This window comes from Tachysurus vachellii, chromosome 10 (genome assembly GCF_030014155.1).
Source record: "Tachysurus vachellii isolate PV-2020 chromosome 10, HZAU_Pvac_v1, whole genome shotgun sequence".
Lineage (NCBI taxonomy): Eukaryota > Metazoa > Chordata > Actinopteri > Siluriformes > Bagridae > Tachysurus > Tachysurus vachellii.
In genome coordinates, this window is record NC_083469.1 from 6,049,557 (window position 1) to 6,059,918 (window position 10,362).

The window sequence follows — 10,362 nt, forward strand, 5'->3', positions numbered from 1 at the left end:
GGAATTTTTAAACAAATAAGAAAAAACAAATAAGAAAAAAAAAAGAAAGTTGAAAAGAAAGAAATCCTCACCAGCACAACTTTACTTTACTTATTTTTATTCTTCCATTCATCTGATTTTCAATAATCAGTTCAATAGCCAGATCTGTTTTAACGATGATAAAAAAAAATCTTTGATTATTTTTTACAAAGCTGAGAACTAACAATGAAAGAAACAGCAACGTAATGTATGAATCACAACACAACACAACACAACACAACACACAACCCAGCAGACTCCTTCTCTTATGTAGTGACATGTTATCCAGCTTGGATTGAGTTTGCAGATTATCTTTCATTTTTTTTCCAGATTTGAATTTTTCGCCAAAAAAACCCCCCAAAAAACAAAAAGGTGGTCAGTATTGATTATTTTGCCCGACACCAGCTGGGCTAAACATCCTGTGAAGATATTTTACGCATCAACAAGTAACGAGCAACAAGTTTGAATCTGAATCGATTGAGTTTGGACTTTTTTTTTCTAACACATCGTATCGTTTTTTTTTTTTTTTTTTTTTTTTTTACGAGTCGCTAAAAACTCGTCTGTCTCTCCTGCGAATTTCCAAGCCGAGTTTTTTGCGAGGGCTTTGTGTTTCCTTCCTGTGCAGTTTCCCGGAGGCCACCTCGCTGTGTTTCAGTGTCTTCAGTGAATATGCAGTCTTGCTCTTCTTGCGTGTGTGATGTTACTGTAGTCCTGAGTTCAATGTTTTTTTGCCTTCGTGTTTTTTCAAGTTCACTTCCCTTACGGTCGGCCTTGATGAGGACGGATTTTCGGATTTTCCGGAAGAATAACAATTAAAAAAAAAAAAAAAATACAAGGCACACTTTTTTTTGCCAGTGAAATGAAAGATCTAATCTATACAGAACGTTTTTCTCATTTTTTCCCCCCGAACGTTGGAAAATCCGACACCGCTTCTAATCATGAGAAACAGAGCCGGAGAGACCTTACGTACATCCTCGTCACGACGAAGACGCAGGAACAGAGAGAGAGAGAGAGAGAGAAAAAGGTCAGGACCGAGCAGGAGGCCTCTATGTGGAGGCAGGAGTGAAGGCGAGGCGAGGCGAGGCGAGATTATTGTAGTATAAAAGCAAGAAAAATGAGAATTGTACCTAAATCAAATTGTTATTTTATTGTAAATTATTTCATGTCTGTAATAAATAGATTAGTCTATTTGCAAAAAAAATGCAAGAGTGAATGTAGGGGACGGTCAAAAGCTCCCCGGTGCTGTTGTTCTTGAACATGTTGACCTTTTGTGACCTGTGGTACGAGTGTGGATATATATTATATATGAATGAAAAAAAAAAAGAAAAAAAAAAAAAACAGCTTCAGACGCCTTCAATCTCCTCTTTTTATTTCCTTCTGGCTTTCATTCGCACTCACAAGCTGTGCTCGAATCCTGCCGAAGAAGACATTATCTTATTTTCTCATGTTACGCACCGAATATTAGAGCTTTACTGCTCGTAAAGGTAGCAGCGGTTCGTCCTTCATTTGCATAGCTGTTCTTTTGATACACACATATGAGTGTCGCCTCAGACAAAAAAAAAAAAAAAAAAAAAAAACACGAGCCGTGATTTTTGAATTGATTTGATACTGACTGACCCCCCCCAAACAAATAAATAAATAAACAAACAAACAAACAAATACATAAATAAATAAAAGATCTACACACAATTGTATTACTAGGAATTAAGCTTATTACTGAATTGTAGCTTTATTGAAAAACACAAACGGAGGTTATTTGTTAGGACGTGAATGCCGCTCATGTTGCTATTCACTTTCTTCTGTGTGCATTTTCGTGCACAAGGTCGTCCGACGCCGTCAATACGACAGAACTGCATCTGTGCGCCCTTTCTTCTTCATGCATTGTGCTTCTTTTTTCAAAAAAAAAAAAAATGACGACGAGGCAAGGCCATGCGCTCGTAGCTGCTGTGATCGGTGTTGGTGATAAACTGTGCTCACTGAGGGACTCGTCAGGGGTCTTCTGTGTTTAACTGGCCTGGAGCTGGGGGTTTGGTGATTTCTAGAAAAAAGATGTCGTTAGCGGAGTGAGACAAGGGCATGATGTTGTAATCACACGCTGATGTCGTTATTCTGCTCGGATGTTTTGACAGGAAGACGATAAGACGTGTGATGTACACCGTGATTGGACTTTATAAAAGCAATTAGATCAGACAGAGTAGATGTAGAGGATCTGACCGGTTCTGATTCACAGCCGAGTTATTTAGATTTGCCATTTGACTCATTGAGAGAGAGAGAGTGTGTGTGTGTGTGTGTGTGTGTGTGTGTGTGTGTGTGGTATATGGGACCATTTTTTTTTTTTCTGGTAAATATCAACTACATTTTACGAAAACTTTTTAAACTAAAAGAACTACAACGTTAAGGTCTGGCTTAAACAGCATTAATTATCTACAGTAAGGTTTTTATTTCTCCGTTCTGGTCATTTGTCGTATCACTTGTACACGAACAAACACGACAAAAGAAATGAAATGGAGGTTAATGGTTTGTCCTGACGATGCTCACTCAATTTCTAACGCAGCAAATTAAAGGGAAAGTATAGACAGGTACAAAGGGACGAGATAGTCTATGGGTCAGGTTCAAATCTATTTATTACAGTGTGTGTTACTGTTTATGCAGGAAGGGGAGAGAGAGAGAGAGAGAGAGAGAGAGAGAGAGAAAGAGAGATGGAGTAAAGAATAGAGTGTCCTTGTGATAAAAGATGAAAATGGTCACTTTTGGATACAATTGCATTTGTGTGAGAGTTCAGCTGAAGAAAACGTGTGTGTTTAGGGAGGGGGGTGTTGAGTATTAAGGTAGCCTCTGTCTGTGTGTCTGTCTGTCTGTGTGTCTGTCTGTGTGTCTGTGTGTTGTTTTGAGAACAGAACCTGAAGGTTATCACCTCTACTCCAGTTCCTGCGTGTACAAAGCGGTTCTGGGTATAAGAGCTGATGTAAGAATCACACTACAGTTCTCTTGGATTTTTATTTAAAAGCGACAGTGTATCATAGCTTGTGTGTCTCAGGATGTATCTCGCTACACAACCGACGTGTGAGCTGTTAAAGACTGTCCCATGTTTTAAGAATATAATAATGTATTTGACTCTCATCCCCGGGTATTGATAATGTGAGTCGTCTTCTATCTAGAGCTATTCGTGTGTCGTGTGATCAGATTTCTTGAAATGGAAAAAATTTTAATGCACTAGGTTCAATATTAGGGCTCAGTTCTGTGCAGCACTAATGATGTGTTTGTATCTCTGCACACACTGTGGACAGCAACTGAAGGCCTTTGTCCCTTCAGTGGTGGCTGTGTGTGTGTGTGTGTGTGTGTGTGTGTGTGTGTGTGTGTGTGTGTGTGTTCAAGCCTGAACCTGTCCAACACCGTTGCCGAGGCTTGGGAATCTCCCAAACAGCACAATCCCCCCTTTCCCAGCTGCTGCCTCCTCCTTTTCTCAACACTCCTCTATCTCTGTATAGACCAATTAGGCTGAAGGTCAAGCTGGATTGGGTTTGTAGGGGACGAGGGGGTGGAGCTAATAGTAGGGGGTGGGGGGTGGAGAGGGTGGCATGTGTGTGTGAGACCACCAACATGTTTTGCCTCGTCACATGACCGGCGCTTAAGTCCAGGCCTTGAGGAGGAGGAAGCACAGCATCCTGCGGCGGTTTTGTTCCTCTTTGTGCATCTCAAAGCTTCCCTCTTTTAAGCCGGACACTAACCGTAACGTCTGTGTATGAAGGACAGATGAAAAGAGAGCGGTATTGTTTCTGTTCTTCGGGAGGTGGAAAACCTGCCATAGGTATCTACAGCTTGTCCTTATATGTGGGATGGAAACAAGAAAGGAAACGCACAGGATGATCGATCTAATTAGTGAATCAGAGGGTTGGGGGGAAGCAGACTGTGAGTGCACACACACACACTCACTCACACATACATATATATATATATATATATATATATATATATATATATATATATATATATATATATATATATATATATATATATATATAAAGATCCATAAACTCTAATTGAATACTGCCAGAGTTTTCTGAGCATCACTTTTGTTTAAGGAACGCTTGCTCTCATGAACGCTTCCTCAGCTAAACATCTCGCTTGAACATTTCCTCACCAAAGTACACTTACAAGGTAAAAACAACTGCTTTTACAAGTATATTCATTAGGTAAATTAAATATTCTTTCTCCATTATAAAAATACTCTTTTGTAGAGTTCTTTATTGCAACGATAATATCGCACTTAGAGATTGGACCATTTTTCTGTAGTCCTGCTCCATCACGATTAGCGCTTTTCAGACTATATGTATCCTGGCTCTGTGTGTGTGTGTTTTTTTTCTGTCTATAACTCCAGCAATGAACATAGATGTTCATTCATTATGATCAGTGGATCCAGAGTCTATCCTGGGAACACTGAGCGTGAGGTAAGAACACATCCTCTCTCTTTCTCTCTCTCTCTCTCTCTAACACTCTCATACTGTACATATTCAGACGTTCATTCATTCACACCTTGGTGTAATTTAACATAGCCAGTCTACGTATTGGGAAGTTTTTGGGAAGTTGGAGGAAACCAGGACAGCCTGGAGGAAATCTACATGGACACAGGTCACAGGAAGAACATGGAGACAAACTTTTTCAAAAAACAAACAGTAACACAAGCTCAGACTCAAACCTGAGGTGCTGGAGCTGTGAGGCAGCAGCTCCTAAACACTGCACCTCCACATCAACCACATTGTTCACAGTTTGGAGATTTTACACACTTTTATAGCAGCAACTACACTGAGTTACTCCATTAAAGAGTGCAACTGAGGTTTAAAGATATAGTTATATCAGTGTAATAACTTCAGATAACTGAACATGTTCAGCTTTTATTCAGGAATCTGGCAAATGATTGGTTATGGTGTTACCTTTTGTCACAATAAACAAATCTATAAATAGCGTTTATAGCTCAATTATACACTTTGAGTGTCAAAGTCTTACTCAGTTAAAAAGGGAAGCATCAAGCCAAAATAAATGTCGTCAAGCAAAGGTTTCTACTTTTAAAACTATATAAACATCAAAATATAAAATGTTAATGTTTTTAACCGATCATTTAAGGTAACGTCATGCGTTCAGGTAAAATAACGAATTTTTAAACTAATCTAAACCTGACAGAAAATGCTTTCTGTCTTCGTACAAAGTGGCTTTTTGCCTGAAAACACCATTTTATTTTCCATTAGTTTGCAATATTTGCCATTAGCTGGAAACTAGCTGCCCAGCTAGTTACATTAGCTACTGAAATCAATGCTAGTGTGTTTGATAGCATTAGCAAAGAAAACAGATCGACTTACTTCAGCCAGTTAGCAAATTAGCAAAAACTCCTCAATCTAAAATTCAACCCTGCAGCGTAATGTTGTCTACTGTATGTTTAAACATACACAGAATTGCTATATATTCATTTTCTCCTTGAATGTAATAAATTAGATACTTAACTGAAACATAAGAGGCTAAGCTGAGGTGATTCCATTGACGTACAGATTACAGACAGATGAGAGAAGAGATCTTCGAAGCTGCATAAAGAATAATGAGGTCTAAAGGTTTTTTTTGGAAATGCCATTAAGAGTACAATTATTCCATTTCAAGAATAGTCAAATAAAGTATAAATAAATAAATAAATAAATAAATAAATAAATAAAAATATAGGGGGCATGGTGGCTTAGTGGTTAGCACGTTCGGCTCACACCTCCAGGGTTGGGGGTTCGATCCCCGCCTCCGCCTTGTGTGTGGAGTTTGCATGTTCTCCCCGTGCCTCGGGGGTTTCCTCCGGGTACACCGGTTTCCTCCCCTGGTCCAAAGACATGCATGGTAGGTTGATTGGCATCTCTGGAAAATTGTCCGTAGTGTGTGATTGCATGAGTGAATGAGAGTGTGTGTGTGTGCCCTGTGATGGGTTGGCACTCCGTCCAGGGTGTATCCTGCCTTGATGCCCGATGACGCCTGAGATAGGCACAGGCTCCCCGTGACCCGAGGTAGTTCGGATAAGCGGTAGAAAATGAGTGAGTGAGTGAGAATAAAAAAATATATAAAATACTCAGAAATACTCAAGTATTATTATCTATCTCTGTTATTAAAGAGTAATATACAAAGCTACGGACAAATCAAAACAATAAATGATGTATTTGTCGATAGGATAATAGTCTTTTATGGCTTATTACATTATTTGAACTGTTGATTGATTTGTTGGTAACTTGATTCATGAGAGACTGACATTGGCTTTCATACCGATGTATGGAAGTCTTATTACGCTAGTCAAACACATTACACAATAATAGATTCTTTCACAATTAGGAAATAATGAATCTGCCTGTTTCTGTCCTTGACAAACATTCAAACATGGACAATGAAAAGTGTCTTAGCGCAAAGAAAGACTGTAAATACATTTCATATGTTCTCAGTAACCTTGGCGGCTCAGTGGATTTTATATCCAATATCTAATCAAGGCTTGTTACTCATTAGCATGAGGGATTTTCTAGTTCAAGGAATGTGTGTAGGTGTGTTTTCATTGTATACTTGCTGCACAAGTGCTGTTCAAGCCTCTTATACAACATTCAGAGGTTTTCTATTCAAAACAATTACTAAGGACTGAAACTAATTTTTGACACCATACATTTGAGTTCTATGTGTTCCGTATTCATACGTGTGGTAAGTATATTGTGTTTGTTCAATATCGTGTTTGGATTTACTTTAAAATTGGCCCTAGGGTTCAATGAGTAAATAAATAAGTGTATATATGAGTGTATGGATAAGTCAATAGATGAGTGTATAGGTGAGTGTATGAATTTTGAACGTATGGATGAGTGTATGGATGTGTATATGGATGAGTGTATAGATGTGTGAATGAATGATTGAGGCATGATGTCTTTCAATGGTCTGAAATCTCATCCAGTTTTCCTGGGATAAACTCTGGAATAAGATAAAAAAAAAAAAAAATGAATATTCCACATCTGTATGTGTGCTATAAAGGCATATTAATGTTTCATATTATAACAATTGCTGAATATTTATTCATTATTTATAATATTATCACATTGAAATGAAAAAATAATTTTAAAAGTTAAAGTGTAGTGGTCTTAGAATTAATTTCCTATCATTGAACCTCAGACTAATTCGCATTTATACTTGTTTACAGTCATTAGCTTTTCAGCATTATAAAAAAAAAACAAGAGAGTTTGCTCTCTTGTTGAATTGTTATTGTGACCTACCAGGTCATGTAATATTAGCATTGAGAATGACTTCTGGAAATTTGTGAGCATGAAGAAAATTTTAGGTTTTAGACTAAAGCAACTATTTGTAAATATAGCGTGTAAATATCTGAAGCATGGCCATGAAAAATACTTGTTTCTGATTGGCTGGCAGGTGTCATTTATTTGTTAGGATATACTTTATATATAACATATGGCATTTAACAGTTAATGACGTGTTTTTAATTTGCTATTGCCTTCACTACTGTGAAAAATTAAATTCTAGGGTTTCATTTAATCTAATATTATGTTTATATTATATTATAAAAAAATTTGGTAGGTTAGCTAGTTAGGTTTTGTAAATTTGCCAATTCAGTTAACTGGATAATTATGTTTTACAAATTAGCTGATCGTATGCTAAATTGTTAGCCATTGTAAATTAGTTTGTTAAATTAATTAGTTAGTTTCATTTTTGTTGCTAATGTGCTAATATGAAATTAGAAAGTTGGTTAACCAGCTGGCCAAATTCCAGTTTTCTCTGAGAGCTCTGTTAAACCGAGCAGTTAAATATAGATACATTTCGACGTTCACTGAAGTAGACTTTTCCCTCCATAATTACTTGAAGGTTAACTTTTGCTTAAGAACAATTTCTCAGTTCTTTGTCCACCTGAATTATAAATCACTAGTTAAGTGTTTAGAGTTTATTAATAAATCATAAGATCATATTTACATTTTACACTGGACTTGCATTCTAAAAATTGTGTTTTACACTAGAATCATACTCCAACACATACATTTTACACTAGGATTATACTCCAAAAGATACATTTCACACTAGAATCGTACTCTAAAACTTAGATTTTACCCTAAAATCATACTCCAAAACATACATTTTACCCTAGAATCAGACTCCAAAATTTACATCTTCACTTGATTCATACTCTAATATGTACATTTTACACCACTCTCTCTCACTCATTTTCTACCGCTTATCCGAACTACCTCGGGTCACGGGGAGCCTGTGCCTATCTCAGGGGTCATCGGGCATCAAGGCAGGATACACCCTGGACGGAGTGCCAACCCATCGCAGGGCACACACACACTCTCATTCACTCACACACTCACACACTACGGACAATTTTCCAGAGATGCCAATCAACCTACCATGCATGTCTTTGGACCGGGGGAGGAAACCGGAGTACCCGGAGGAAACCCCCGAGGCACGGGGAGAACATGCAAACTCCACACACACAAGGCGGAGGCGGGAATCGAACCCCTAACCCTGGAGGTGTGAGGCGAACGTGCTAACCACTAAGCCACCGTGCCCCCCCATTTTACACCAGATTAATAGAAAACAAAAAAAAAGCTATCCATTATGGACCTTATTTAGAGAATCACTTCTCAGCATCATCTATAACTGTAGTTTATGCTAAACCATTTAATAAAGGTTTAGCTTTAATACTATAACTTGTAATGCTCATTGTTATAGTTTATTCAAAGTCATACCTTTTTGGTTTTGGATGAATTTACTTTTCTTAAAGTGTCAGAGGTTTCAGAACTGCACTGAATAAAAGTGTAAACTCTGTAAAAGTGCAAGGTCATTTTGCAGCATCTCCCTTTTCTCCTTGCTGCTTCTGCTCTGCCTTAGGCTGTGTGCTGCTAGCTGGGCCATGCAGGAGTAAAGCTGATGTATTTTAAACGAGGGCAGCGCTCCGGTGGGTGGAGGCTCTTCACTGGTATTAATCGGCTATTTTTCCCGTTCTGTCTGAAACGTTTGGATTGACTCTCGAGAGACTCAGCAAGCACAGAGACCTGCGAGCAGCACCAGCCGCTCCGCTCAGCCACTTCAAACTCTAGTGCTTTTCCTGCCACAATATTTCACTTTGGAGTGTGTGTATATGTGTGTTTGTACAAAATGTGGGATTGTGTGTGCATGTATCTGTGAGAGTAGATGTGTACAGTGTGTGGGATTGTGTGTGTGTTGAAGTACTTTGAGCTTAAAGGTGTGTACACCGTGTGTGGGACTCTATGTGTGTATATATCTTATGTATCTTATATATACGTATTAAGGCACAGAAGACATTATGTGTGTGTGTGTGTGTGTGTGTGTGTGTGTGTGTGGAGGTCAATCTCTTTACACTTGATTGTGTGTGTGTCTGTAAGTGTAACGGCCCAACACTTCACACTGTGAGTGTGTGTATGAGTGTTGTGGTGTGTATGTGTGCAAATATCTGTGAGCGTTGATGTGTGTGTGCAGTATGTTATGCATCTTTGTGTGAGTGTAGAGCTGTGTGTATGTGTGTGTGCATGTATTCGTAAGTATAGAGATGTGTGTACAACATGTACATGTATGTGTGAGTTTAGAGGTGTGTGTCTGTGTGCGCACATACTGTATCTGTGAGCGTTGATGTGTGTGTACAGTGTGTGCATGTTTGTGTGAGTGTAGACTTGTGTGTATGTGTGTGTGCATGTATTCGTAAGTATAGAGATGTGTGTGCAACATGTACGTGTATGTGTGAGTTTAGAGGTGTGTGTGGGATGTGGTAGTTCAGTGGTTAAGGTTTCGACTGCTGATCGGAAGGCCATTGGTTCGAATCCCAGGTCCACCAAGTTGCCACTGCAGGGCCCCTGAGCAAGGCCCTTAACCCACAATTGCTCATGTGTATAAACTGAAATAAGACAATGTAAATGTGTGTCTGTGTGTGTGCACATATCTGTGAGCATTGATGTAAGTGTAGAGTTGTGTGTGTATGTCTGCATATAGAGGTGTGTGAACAATATATGTCTACTTATATGTATGAGTGTAGACGTGTGGTGAGAGTGTGTGATTGTAAGTATAGAGGTGTTTGTGTAGTGTGTACATATATTTGCGAGTGAACTGTGTAACTAGCGCACTGTCATTATATTTCATACGTGTGTGTGTCTTTGTGTGTGTAAAATATGTGGGTTTATGGTGTGTATATTGAATGGTATTTAAGTGCGAGTTTGTGTGGTTGAGTGTGTGAACGTATAAAGCGTAGTCTGCATATTTAGTGTGTATATGCATATTTAAGTGTACTGTGCCACCATACTTGTGTGTATGTGCGTGTATGAGAGTGTG

At 38.6% G+C, this 10,362-nt stretch overlaps 1 long non-coding RNA gene across 1 annotated transcript in view; it reads right to left on the reverse strand.

Annotated features, from left to right (window-relative positions):
- Positions 1-6,824: 6,824 nt before the first annotated feature.
- The window catches only part of LOC132852107 (uncharacterized), a 7,087-nt gene continuing 3,549 nt past the window's right edge, over positions 6,825-10,362 (reverse strand). The window contains exon 4 of the long non-coding RNA XR_009649100.1: positions 6,825-6,984. This is a non-coding gene — a long non-coding RNA (uncharacterized LOC132852107). The remainder of the gene's footprint in view (positions 6,985-10,362) is intronic.